Genomic DNA, 14,325 nt, shown 5'->3' on the forward strand with positions numbered 1-14,325 from the left:
GAGCCTGAAAAGTTGGCAACTATTTCAAAGCAGAATTTGTGTTCATTTGTGGCAAGACTGGCAGCAAAGTGTTAATGAGATGTGCCCCCTTGCTCACACGCCCCTGAGATGAATCGCACGACTCCCATGGGCATTTTAGCAAACGGTGACTGCACCCCTTGATCAGAGGCGGATTTAACGGTTGCCAGGCAGACAAACGGCGAGCGGGACCCTGTGCCCAGGCCCATCCCTTCCCTTCCCAGTCTCTCTCTGAGACACACAGCACAGAGCCCTTTCTGCTGTGACTCCAGCTCCTATCATTATGGTGAATGATTCATTCACACTTCACGTTTTTAATTTCTCCCTTCCTGGGCCAGTGGAGAGTAGTTACGGCAGACATGTCTACGTCACCTGATGTGCTACGTGCCCCTGCTAGGAAGAAGAAGGAGCCGGCATTGCTGGGCCTATATGTAGCTGGGTACTGGTTGAGTGCAGTCACAAAACAGGTAAGCTTGGCAAATTTGTTTTTTGTTTTAAGGGCAGACATGCTTGTTTTCTCTATGTCAAAGAAAGGCAGCGGGCCCAGCTGGAACCCGCCTCTCTCTCTCCTTCCGTGGCTCAATGTCTGCACCCCCTGGCTGGAGCTGCAGCCTGCAAACCAAACCAACAGTACTGTTCCAGGCCAACCTGGGAGAAACGCAGGTAGCAGCTGTGCAGCGCAAATATCGACCGAGTGAGGGGGGTGATTACTGTGTTTTTGCCTTTCTTTAAATGTCTCCTTGGTGTGTTGGCTATTTCTTCAGGCATTTTACAAGGGCAACCCGCTTTGATAGATGGGATGGGGTCAGAAAGCGAGTTGCCAGCACTCGCCCAGGAGTCACACAGTGTTGGTCAAATGGCACTGTGATTTGAACTCGTGGAGTTTGGGTCTGCACTCCACAGTTGTACACTGTAGTATACCCTGTAGCACACCTCCACTGTTCTTGCCCCCCATAACACGCATCTTTAGCTTGCACCACAGTTCCCCAGGGAATCATGTCAGAGTACCTGAGAGCGCAGTGTTTGTGTTAGAAATTGCATGTCCTGTTTGCAGACAGGTTTTATTTTGCACAAGCAGGGTCGGACTGGGGCTATTGGTCATTCGGCCTGTGGCCGAATGACTTGGAGTTCTTGGGGGCCGGTTTTATAAGCCACCTCCCTAGACCGGTTTTGAGGTTACAATATGTGTGTAACTTACATTACTTTAAGTAACGTAAGTTACTTTGCTTGCCTGCTGGCTGCAGCCCGCTCAGTCTGCAGCAAATGTGTTGTCGATCTGTCTGTTGCCCAGGCGTCAGGGCATTCCCTGTAATTTGCTGCCAGTCTGCCTGACACTAGCGAGATCTGCTCCAGCAAGTCATTACCACAAATACAAATGTTTTTTTTTTCCTTTCAGGGTTTTTCGAAAAGGAACAGGACTTCTCTCCATCCATGTTTGCAATGACAGATACAAGTTAGGTCATTCACTTTCAGATTGTGACACCTACTAACTCAAGAAAGAATGGAGCAGGTCCAAAAATTACTAGAGAGGCTCATGCTCTTAAGAATGCAAATTCCACTTTGCATTCTGCTGAAGTTGCAGGGGACGGCAGCCAGGCTCGCGCCTCAAGGCACGCACAGCGGATGCATGCATTCATCAAAGTAATGTTACCTTGCTTTGATGAATGTATCAAAATAGAGTTTAGGTATTCAGGCCTGCTAGTGACCCTGAGTCAAGCCATCTGCCAGCGCTGGCGTGGTGCCAGTCAGGAGGCCGCCTGCACTCATATATACACATTGCATTTGCAAGTTGCTTGTTGCAAGTGCAACAAATTATTCTGGGGGCCGGAGGTGCGGTGGGTGTGGGGGGGGCGATCGTGACTTGTGTCTGGGATGAGGGCCCGACGCTGAGCTGTGGGCTCATGCAGGTGCCTTTCTCGTTTTGTGATTTCCTTTTTTCACTGAGTATCAAGTTTGCTGAAAGTTTCAAGGCTGGGGGCAGGGCGAGGGTCGTGGCTGGGCGAGCCCAGGGGGGGGGCGGGCATGCGTATGGTGCTGTGAGCCTGGCTGGCCAAATTGCGGTACCGTTATTAGCACCAAAGTCCCTTTGCAGGTCCCTTTGCAGGTCCCGTCCTTAACGCCTGGTAAAACCAGGCGTTAAGGGAGGACCCGCAAAGGGAACTCGTAATAGGGCGGTAAGGGATTACCGATACCGGTGCCCTTACCGGTACCGGTAATCCCTTACAGCCCGGGTCGTAATGAGGCCTTAGGTCTCGCTCCACAGGGGGGATGTTTGGACTGCCCTTGCCTTGCCAGCTGTGATTCAGCATGAGCAATGTTTTAGTTCTAGTATGTCAATGCTGCTGGGCCTGGTCAGGATAGTCACATGTTGGGGGACTCATTGTAAATTAGTCATACAGGGCAATGAATTAGAGGAAAATAAATGTATGTCTGGTGCACTTAGTTTGCAGCACCCTCCTGGGCACTGGCCACATGATAGCCCCTTCCGTAACTGTCTGTTGGCCCTTGAGTCGCTAGCTGGCTCTACTGGTGCACCCTCCGTGTACACTGGAAACAGAACGTTTTCCCTTCTCTCCTTTGAGCACGTTCGTTGTGTGTAGTGGTGGAAGTGGAAGGAAGGGACTAGTGGTACTCTGGCTGCATGACGCATCCAAAAAAGAGGTAGTGTGTAGGTCGGACAGATTGGGGATGTTGTAGCATGTGGTGACCAGGATCACAAACTTTGGCTCAAATTCTTGGATTTCAAGGTCTACAAAGTAATAATGTCTTTTAGAGTTTACTTACAAAAAACACAAATTGCATAATAAAGGCACATGACAACATGTATATCCTTAAAGCAACATGTTAAACCAAAACAATATCATTGTGGCTTTAACTTTCACATCTGAATGGTAAACTACAAGTCCCAGAATGCAAGATAAAGCAAACCTGAAACATCTAGTTAACCCATTGTACTTTCAAGTGATTTAAGACATGTAATACAAGAAGTTGTGTGTGTAATAAACAAAGATAGATATGCAGATTATTTTTCACTAGTTTACATCTCGTTGTTATTCATGATGTTCAAAATATTTGATTAGTGACTTAAAACAACTGTATTTTTGTGCATGTTAAGATAGTAGACATCATGGATATAAAGATATCTTTACATGGGTGCTTTGGGTTGCTCACTTTAACTATCACACATTTGCGTTGCTTTGTGAGCTGTTTGACTTGGAATTGTTCCATCATGCATATGAAAGGCTCTGCTACTGATGCAATTTTGCAACCTGGGCACCTTAAGCACCTGCAGATCCACAGACGCTATGTGTGTGAGTGCGTCTGCCTGGCTGTGACTTGGGAACCTGGCAGTTGTTAAATGTGTGGCCTGAGCTGATTCTATAACTGGCTCGGGCGACAGAGAGAGCACCCAGGACGTGTTTCTTCATGAGCCTTTGAACTAAAGGTACACTCTGTAAAAATGAAAAGCATCAGTGATAATGATTTTAAAAAAACTAAAAAACAAAAGGAATGTTATCACTTTCTCAAGCAAGTACACAAAACATAACATGCAACAGACACATGAACCCTCCATAAGTAGCATTTTCTTTAAAGTTGTGAATTGACGTGATTCGTGATGGTTTGAGGGCCCCTTTTTTTAGGCGAAGGGTGGGCCACTTTGTTTTAGGTGTCCAGGCCTATTTTTTGTCCCAGTCCGACCATGTCCACATCATCGACAGTTTATCATGTGCTACGTTGCTATAGTGTGGGCATTGCTGCTTTACTGTTCATAAACTGAGCTTTGCAGGGGCTGAGTGCCGGCATGCACCATGCAGGCAGGAGGTCGCTGGCATTCCTTTGCTCTTCTGGAACAGATGATTGGATGCTGCAGATCTGGAAAACGTGTCACAGCAGCCACAGGAACACGACAGCCCAAAATAAGTATAAGTGCATTTATAGGGGAGAACTAGGGAGAGGAGAGGGTGGTGTGTATGGGGTGAGGGCAGAAGAGAAACTTGTATGCAGGGAGGAGATCTCTGAAAGTAAGAAACAAACACAATCGAAGGCTGGTTGCAGACAGACCGGATAGGGTTTCTGCCACTCACGTACGGCATTCAAATGTAGACCCACCTACCATGCTATTATGTGGAAACAGATAGAAGTGGTGCGAGTACCTGGGCATAGAATAGTAGTGTCTGGTAATTGCGCTTGCACAGCCTATACAAACAGCAATATTGTTGGCTTTGCCAATACTTTTACAGGGAGGATCTGTGTTGCAGTGGTGATCATGCGGCTTGGTTTCTTTCCTGCTATGGAAAGAAGCAAAACGAACAGGATTATTGTACAGTCGCATTCTGCCTAGTCCAGGCTATAAGGTTATCTAGGGCCTACCAGTTCTGCCACATTTGTCTATCTTTATATGAGGGGCTGGGATAACGCTGTGTTTTAAAAAAATGTTTAAAATTATTTTATTGGTTTAAATTCAAACCTTTAAAATATTACACAAAACAACACAAACAATTAACACACACTTAACATATCACATGACATCCTCCTCCCTTCCCACATCCAATGCCATATTATTGCAGTTTGCTTGACATAAATAAGTCATCCTTAGTTCTGCTTAACATCTTTAACAGATCAAACACATTTAATCTCTCTTCCATTGCAGCCAAAAAAAGAAGTTAGTGGCATAATTAATTTCATGTCCACTCCATTCCAGTCTCTGCCACCATTCTTCTGCGCACACAGTCGGATGATTATCATTCCACTGGCCCAAATGGATTGATCTTACATCTTTTAGTTCGGGACAGAATAGCACGAGATGCTTAAGTGATTCAGCTTCTTCATCACAAAAGCGACAAGAGGAGTTTGATCCTATGTTACGTGACCAGTGGCTGGTCCGCTATTTGGTTTTGATAGCATTTAAGCGGAATAGCATGAAAAGTCTTCTGGCTTTCGAGTTTGGAAATCGATGCAGGTATTTTTGAAGCACGCTAAAACCTCTTGCTTCAGCAGTTGAGTCTTTCATGGGACTGGCGGAATAGCGCTCACTACACGTAATCACCCAATCTGCACGCCAGATCTTCACTTTTGCTGCCGTGGGATTTGAATGGAGAGTTTCCAAGCTAATATTATATATTAGCAAAAGATCTTCACAACGTTTCACCCATTGAGACAAAATGTCAGAACCTCTTGATATCGCATTGTGCAAAATCTTAAATTGCAAAATTCCTTCCTCCGCTCTGGATTTCCAAAATAAAGCCAGTTGATTCCAGCTGATCCGAGCATGCAATGAGATTAGGGCAAGTTCATACCTTAAACAGGCTGTCGAGATTCTAATCGGTAAACTTAAAGCTTTGGTCCACAACATGTGTTCTAGTGATGCCCAATGATTAGGTGAGCATCCAAAAGCGTTTTCTGCACCGTATGTCAGGATCGGCGACACTTTCTGCTCATAGAAGTTTTGCAGCGGTCGCATAGACAATCGCCCATACTTTCTATGTATCAATAGACCCTGACATGCCAGCTGACCACATTTCCTCTTAGATTCGACTACCCAGGGATCATCACAAATGCTGGAATTCAATATCATACCCAGGTACTTTACACTTTTTGATATACATAGTTGGTCTTGATCTAGTTTCCATACGAACTTTGATGCCTTTGACTTTTGAGTTGCTCTTAAGTTCTGAAACACCAGTATTTCAGTCTTTGCTGTGTTGATTTTCAGGTTATTCATGCTCACATATCTTTGCACTGCCTCAAGTTTACGTTGTAGGCCAATCGGGGTTAAATCCAAGATAACTAAATCGTCGGCATACAACAGCCAGCTTATCTGAGATAGATGGAGCTTTGGTGGAAACGCTCTCACTGAGTGTATAGCCTCTCCGATGTCTGAGATGAAAAGACTAAAGATTGCGGCTGCCAACGGGCAGCCCTGTTTAACCCCTTTGTGCGTCTTGATCAGTGCTGACAAGGAACCTGATTGATCTAGACGAATTGCTATGGAAGTGTCCGTGTGAAGTTCTTTAATGGCCGCTAATGGGCCTGCCGGACATCCCCACAATTCAATTTTTTGCCAAAGTAGATTGCGATCAATCATATCAAAGGCACTCGAAAAGTCTACAAAAGCAAGGTACACTTTCGTGTTTGATCGCAGGGCTTCCATTTTCAGTAGATTTCACAAACATCTTCAACCGTCACCGCTGTCGGTTCTTCAGTTATTTCAGTTATTGAGCCACATGAAAAGTACTGGATCCCCTGTTGCTGTCGTGCTCGCTTAACAGGGTGATCTTCTTGTATAGCCAAGCGTTTAACTTGGGCTCTAGTTCTTGAAGATAGAATGGCTGTATCCATCCTTGGCGTCTCACAGCGGGAAAGCACCCCGCGCCACTCGCCAAACAGCCAAACAGTAGAGTCCACAGCCCTTTGGCCCTCAGGGTTTAGCGCCGCAAGGGCGGCAGAGGCGGCCTTTTGTACCAGGCGACCTGTGTCCGTTGTTAAAGGTACAGACACACGCACCTCAATACTCCACTTCTCCTACAGGTAGGGTCACTCGCCACAGCCAAACAGTAGAGTCCACAGCCCTTTGGTCCTCAGGGCTTAGCTGCTTTTTTAATTCCAGGCCGGACTTGCTCCGCTTGCATTCTGGTATTTTGAGTCCCAAAAAAAACGATTGCAGAAATAAAAATGCTAAACGGTAAGAATCACTGCTAGAAGACCTGTGGGGAGTGGGGGGTCTAGGCTAGCATTGGCTTTACCACCTCACCCCCTGGCATGTAATAACCAGCCAGGCGCAATCTGAAAAACTCCAAAAAGCTTGTGTTTAAAACAAGTAGTTTCACCAAAAGTGCACCAAGTGAGTCATACATTAAAGATAAGGTGAGCACAAGACACCTGGGCGCCCTATTTTTCAGGTCAAAGATTTTAAACTACTGCATTCTGTATGTTGCAGTATTGGTGAACTTCCATTAACCCCTTAACTGCCATCGGTTTCCCCCGTGCCAAGCCCTTTTTTGGTGATTTCGGTATGTCGCTATTCAATCCCTTGTAACTTTTATTTTACATGTGATATCTCTGCCAGATTTGGCCCCATTTCTTCCCACATGTAGGAGGTCATAACGCCACCAAGAAATCCTAGTTTGCTGTATGGTGGTGAGAGAAAATAACCAAAAAGAGAGCCAATTTTGTGTTTTTTCAGAAAATGCCAATAAAATTATGTACAAAGAAGCCTGTGCTGAATTCGTCATTTTCCAGGTTTTCAAGAACAGGTTGATGGAAACCAAAAAAAACATATTTTTATAAAGTTACCATCAGTTTTGTGAGAGGTAGGCGATTTTGCCATATTTTTCCAATGGGCGGAATGAAAGAGGAGGGTAGGAAAGATGAATGGGAAGACAGAAAGGCATACATTTCTGAAAAGTAGACAACATTCCAGGTTTAGGAAGGGGTGATTTGTGCAGGTCAGGCAACAACTATGTAGAGAAAATTCCCATAGTTTGGGGAAAATTGGAAAAATTACAGATAAAAAAGGCATGTGGTGGACATGGTTGGCCCTGTAAGGCAATGGCTTCAGTGTATTTTGAGAAAAGTAATGCCCCACTCCATTCCCTCGACTCTTCCAGTTAGGAAATCACACATTTTTCATAATGTTTCACAAAACAAACATTACCACAAGCCAAAAACTGAGCTATGGTACACAGGATTTTTATGCTTACGGCCTAAACAGACGTACTTAGCATGTGTAAATAAGGAAAACAAATGTGGTGAGGGATGGCAAGCATACATTTTTTGAAAGAGCACAGGCAGCCCTTTTGAAGTGTAGGTGACTTGTGCAGGTTACAAAAGCGTACAGTGCCTAAAGCAGCGACTAAATGTAGGTCACATTTGGGAAATGAAAGGGTTGTGTGACAAAGTGCAGCAGCAAATCTATGAAAACGTTAAGAAAACCTAGAGAACACAGCAAATGTATTACCTTACGGTGTTCCCACAGGTGTCCCAGTGAAAACGGTACCTCACATGTGAGGGTGCACCAAGCAGGGCGCAAAGGGAAAAGGCTAAACCAATGGTAACCCCAAGTGTGGCAGAGCAGATTTTCCGGGATTTTGCTCTTGTGGACAACCTACAGATCTGGGGCTGGGGTGTCGCAGCCACCAAGGAAAACAGGAACCCCATGCATTTCCAAAAATAAGACACCCATGGGAATCCACAGAGGTCTGACTTGTGCGAATAGCCCCAGAATTTATTACCCATAAGCTCAGGCAAAGTCCAAAATGTAGTGAAAAAAACACTTTTCAGACATTTCCCACCACCAACTCACCAAAACACACCGCCAACAACACATGTCCTACCTTCCCGCGTTCCCACAGGCGTCCCGACAAGAACGGTACCTCATATGTGTGAGTGCACCTACCTGGGCACAAAGGGAAAAGGCTAAACCACTGCTATCCCCAAAGGGTTTGGGGAGGCAACCTACAGATTTGGCCTGGGGTGTCGCAGCCACCAAGGAAAACAGGGACCCCCATGCATTTCCAAAAATAAGACACCCATGGGAATCCACAGAGGTCTGACTTGTGCGAATAGCCCCAGAATGTATTACCCACAAGCCCCGACAAAGTCTGAAATTTCAGGAAAAAAACACAATTTTCCGACATTTCCCACCTGGAAAGTACCGAAACATGCCATAACAACACATGTCTTACCTTCCCACATTCCCACCTTCCCACATTCCCACAGGTGTCCATATGAAAAACAACACCTCAAATGTGTGGGTCCACCTACCTGGGCGGAAAAGAAAAAGTGTTGACCGTCCACAAGTCCAATTTCCGTCCCAAGGAGCCCTGGCAGGGCCCCCGTCTGTTCCCCGGGGGAAATTCTGTAATACTACCTAGCCAGAGCTCCAGGATGGTCACGGGTGATATCCCTGGCCTTGGGTGGCTGTCCCTCATGTGCCATTGTGCACTTGTGACTACAATTAACTCCATCCACCCTAAGCTCTGCCTCCATGACCAGCCCACCAAGGGCCCTTTGTCATGTGCTGCCCATGGGGCCCTTTGCCTTAAATCTGCCACTGCCCTTGATAGGGCTTGAACCCCTGCCTTCGGTGCTCACATGGCCAGCGCCTTCCCATTAGGCTACTGAAGCCGCCTTCTTGCACTACAGACCCAGCAGGGGCATTCCCATTCTGCCTTTTTAGACGGGATGGGGGCTCTTTGCCTGCAACTCGAGTACCACTAGCCAGGCCTCAAACTCTCAACGTTGTCACAAGGCCATCCTGCCTTTTTTCCATATATTTCCCAATTCCGTATGTGCTGCATTTGCATTTTGAGAAAAGCCAGGATTTTCCCACACTGTCTCTATTGGGGCCCTGTGTCGTCTGTCCGTGCTTCAGGCTCCCAATGCCCCAGGTATGAGGGCTGGAATTGCAAGAAGAAGACCTGGCTATATCTGGCGTGGGTATAGGGCGCATACCAATGTCTGCGGCTTTCATACCCAAGATCTCTTCGGGACCCACCTCTGTGGTGTGCTGCACTCTCCCACCCCCACCCGCCAAAGAGCAATGGAAAACAGACTCCCTTGTATTGCAAACATTACTGCAAGAAGTTAAATGCCAGAGGAAAGACGGCGCCCTTAAAGACTGTTATTGCAGATGACGTTTAGTTATATGCATTCAGTACCTCAGCCAAGGTTAGGCAATAGACGGAGTCTAAGAAATTACAGTTGGAAAAAAATGATATGTGGCCTCTCCCGAGCCAGGTAGGAGTCGAAACTACAATCTTCTGATCCGTAGTCAGAGCGTTATCCATTGTACCACTGGCCCCTCATGGGTGTACGTGTACCCCATGCGCATTTTAGAGTAAAGGGAGCAAACACGTTAATCCATCAGAAAGTAGCCCAGAAACAGCCCAACCATACTCACAATACCCCAAAATAGCCCAAAAAGGCAAATCACTACGCAGCTGGGAAATGGAAACCCAGCTGACGTGCTTCTTGCAAAGCTGCTGTTTGGAGCAAATCTTGTTAGGGACCTCCTCATTTGGTAGTCCAGTGCAGGAATATGGAAAAATCAATTTTAGTGAGTTGGCCATTTCCTTCCATGGCATTGCTAGTTGCTATACCAACCGGCAATTCTCTGTTCAGAACCACATTTCCCTCTCTCTCACTTGTGTAACCATGGTTTTGGCAAATGTGTTGCTTGCACCACAAAAATTCATCAAAAACAAAAATGTAAGGGAAAATAAAACAAAAAATGGCATCTGATTAGACAACTTTTTAAAATTAAACCAGAGCACAGAAGTACTTGTCAATTCAATAGCTTTATTTGTCATAAAACTCTTTAGCATAAATTCAAGTTAACAGTTTTATACATAAAACACACAATACATTAGATATACATATTAAAATATAGAGTAAAAACAAAGCAAGGAACCCTGCTACAAGATTTAGTGCACCCTCATCTAGTATCCCTTTTATGAGGAGAGCAAAACAGTTCCCATATATCTCCTCATAGAAGAACTTGTCAATCTCTACTTGATCCAGTACACCGTGCCATATTCTCCATACAGTAACGGTTAAAACAGCAGAACATGTGCGTGGACATACTGGCCAATGAAATGTAACATCTTCCTCAAAATGGGGCGACTTATTCCAACAGATGATGCTAGAAAATATATAAAACGCAATCCAGTTTAGCCCATATATGTTTGTAGGTAATTTATATAGTGCAAACCTAGCTAGAAAGCAAAGGAACTATGTACAATTAAGGTGTGTACAGCATATGTGTCGGGACCACCTTGTCGGTCTATGGTCTCCATTTGTTGGTGAAGTGCCCCTTCAAGAGCAGGGTCTTCAGATGTTTCCTGAATCGTAGGAGGGAGGCAGCCAGCCTGATGCTAGGATGAATATTCCAGAGCGTTGGAGCACAGCCAGAGAATGCTTGTTTTCGAGAATGCTTGTTTTCTGGTCTTCTGGTCTTCTAAGGCCCGGAGGATGGCTCAGGGACAATGCATTTGTCTTAGAAGCAAGACAACGCATAACAACACAAGTTTGAATCCCGGTCATTATAAAAGAACAATTATAATTACTGGCACTTTTTGGATTCCAGTCCAGGAATATCTTGGCTCTTGCCCTTGGGTTGACCTCCTGAGATGGTGCTCTCTTCAGTCTATTGGACGTTAGAGCTTTGTAGGTGATGCCGGCTTCCTATAAAGTTATGCAAGCATAGAGGGGAGCCAGTGCAGTTCCTTGAGAGTGGGGGAAATGTGGTTGAATTTCTTCAGCCCTGCAATGAGGCTTGCTGTGGAGTGCAGGTCAGCTTTCAGAGGGGCAGAGTAGGGGTTGTGCCACCTAGCAAGAGGGTGTTGCCACCATCATGTGGGAGAGCATCAGGGCCTGGGCGATAGATCTGAAGTGGGGATGAAGGGTCGGCTCGGAAGTGAGAGATGGTACCATGTTGTTTGTGTCTTCTTGGCTATGTCTGCTTTGTAGGAGAGTGTGATATCAATTGTGAAGCCGAGGGACCTTTCACTAGGGGTGTGTTGGTAGGAGCAGCCGCAGAGATCCATCTGTGCCAGCCAGTTTTGAACTTGAATGAGTATGGCACATTAATAAATTATGATTAGGTCTGCCTATAAAGAGGTTTGGCACTCTGTCAGAGTCCTTAAGGATACATATTATAATGCCAGCCATCTGCTCAGTGCTGCAGTTTCAGTTTTGCACTGCATTGCATTGTATTTCTTATTTACATTGCTTCATGTGAGACAGAAATACTGCATGTGATTGTGTTGCACTGGTCCATCTTCTCTGTGTTGCTCAAAGTCCTCCTCTGTCTTGCTTTAGCGTGATAGCGCCTTGAAACCTGCAACCTCCGTCTGAACTGTGAGTGACTTGGCACTGCACTTGCTATCCAATACCGGGATAATTTTAAAGTTCGCACATCCGCAAGACAGATTTATTTATTTATGTATTTGGTATGATTTATACTTCAATACTACTCAACGACTCTTCTAATTTCCATCCTACTTTTGGAAGCACTTTTTACTACTTTCTAAATCACTTAAGCGCTGTGTCTACTCTGAAATCTCCACCTTCCTGCCTCTCCTTTTACCTCTTCCTCAGTTTGTTGTACACACATTTCGTTCCAATGAAAGTGCGCTCTTGATCCCTCCTAACTCATCCCTTTTTGCATGCCACGCCGACGTTCTTCAATCCTTGTCGTTCTTGGCCTCCCTGATGCTTTTGATACTGTTGATCGTTATATTTTACTTTCTTCTCCTCTTTCCTTAGGTTTCCCTAGTTCTGTTCTTCACTTGTTTCACTGTTATCTTTCTGGCTGCACCTGCTCTGTTTCTTGGGCTGGACAGCAATCTTCACTGCTCCCGCACCAATTTGAAGTTCCTCGGGATTGTTCATTGGGTTCTCTACTGGTTTCTGTGCATTATTTCTTCCTTTAATCTTTTACGTCACTTCTTTTCTGGTGATTCCCAGATGTGTTGTGTCTTCTTTCTCATTCTACTCTTTCAGCCTGTCTTCTCCTTACACAATCCTGTGTGATTACACACTCTCATCTTCTCAACTCCGCTATCTTTTTCCGGCCTCCACTATTCTCCCCACTCCTGCATCTTTTCTTTTGTTCCTACACGCTGAACTTTCTCTCTTCCCTTTTGCACATAATCTCTGTGTTATCTTTGATCCTTGTTCTTTTTTGTGCATTTCCAATGTCGTTTTTCTTATTTCATCCTTTACAGTTGACTACTGTTCCACTCTTCCGGTTGGCCTCTCTGGCTTTCAACTGGCTCCACTTCTGTCTGTATATAATCCCTCGATACATGCCCTTTCTGTCTTTCTTCGCCAGGATCTATAAACACTCCCTTTGTCTCTCTTTCTTGGCTCCTTTTGGGTCTCATCCTCTTTTTCATTGTTTTTAAATGCATTCATGGTCTAGATCCTCCCGGGTTCTCGTCACTAGTTTCTATCTGTAAGCCCTCTTGTTCTCTAGGTTCTCAATGCCTTTTTCTTCTGGCAGATGCTAATTCTCCCTGTGCCCGTTTTCGTTCTTTATCTCTCACCGCCCCTGGTAGTCCCTGGAATCGCTTAACTCTGTCCCTTAGATGTGTCCTTTCTTTTTCTATTTTTCATCCTTAACTTAAACATCTTTGCTCATTAAGTGAATTGTTTATTCATATCTTACACCGCTTTCAACCTTGTTCAGCACTTTTGTGTAAAGCACGTTATAAATTCAATAAACATCCTTGGATGACGCGCAGATTCCAGGTTTTGCTTTGGTTGCTATCAATTACTATTGAAATATTTGTATATGAAATTTTACATTTTCAATCTAAAAATTAAGAAGAATGCTTGACGCAAACATTTGCTGGGATGTCTGCTGTCTGAATGGTGGTTCAGGTTTTAGCATAGAAAACGCACATAACTGTAACACAAAATCAAGTAGCTATTAAGAGTATGTTAGCTGTGGTCACTCCGAATTCCCTCACCCTAAGTAGAGGTTGAAACAACCCTACAGATGCAGTGTCGGTCGATCTATTCTCCGAAGCCTTTCCCAGAGCTTCGAAATGAGACTGGCTTGATCCCGGCCCTCGAGGCCTGGAGTTGGACAACCTGCACCTCGCTGAGAATGTACATTTAGAGCATTTATTTTCATTTTCCTGCTTTGTAAGTGAAGGCTCTGCAACATTTAGCTCTCCAGATATTTTGGACTACAGCTCCCATCAGCCATAGCAATCAGAGACAACGGTGAGGGCTGATTGGCCTCTCCACAAGTTGCAAACCCCTAGGTTAGGTCATCTTTGGAGCAGGGTCTACGGCATAGGTGTACTCCACATCTCCCACGTCAGTTTTTGCACACATGGGTAAAATATACCATAATTAGGCGAGCTATAAAGGACAGGGGTATGTATAGAGATAATTGTCAAACTTAATGTTAGGCCCGTATAGTCTCACAGCTGAAATTCCGCTTAGACTGATTCATGTTGTAGTTGTTATACATCGTATGACAGGTGGCATTTGATTTGTGAGTAATTGACATGGGCTTTGACAAGGAAATTGTGTTTAGAGTGATTATAATTATGTTTTGCTGGTTTTCTGACAGCCAGTGAACTGTTGCCTCCACTTATTTCAAAGCAGTGTGCATGATTTCGGCGAATACTGAATCAACTTTGATTTGGAAATTAATGTAGAAAGGAGCTTAATTATTCATTTTAAACGCGCACTCTTTGAATTGTGTTCTATTGCAATGAACTCTGCAATTAATAGCAACACTCGAACAATGGAGTCGCGTCTGACCGAGCTAACCCCTTCCCTCCCTGC

General features: G+C 45.0%; 1 protein-coding gene across 3 annotated transcripts in view; it reads left to right on the forward strand.

The window, feature by feature from the left end:
* LOC138569156 (glucagon receptor-like) overlaps positions 1-14,325 on the forward strand; it is a 698,697-nt gene that overhangs the window by 375,166 nt on the left and 309,206 nt on the right. The window lies entirely within an intron of this gene.

Source organism: Ambystoma mexicanum, chromosome 2q (genome assembly GCF_040938575.1).
Source record: "Ambystoma mexicanum isolate Mex_15411 chromosome 2q, UKY_AmexF1_1, whole genome shotgun sequence".
In the NCBI taxonomy this organism is placed as follows: Eukaryota; Metazoa; Chordata; class Amphibia; order Caudata; family Ambystomatidae; genus Ambystoma; species Ambystoma mexicanum.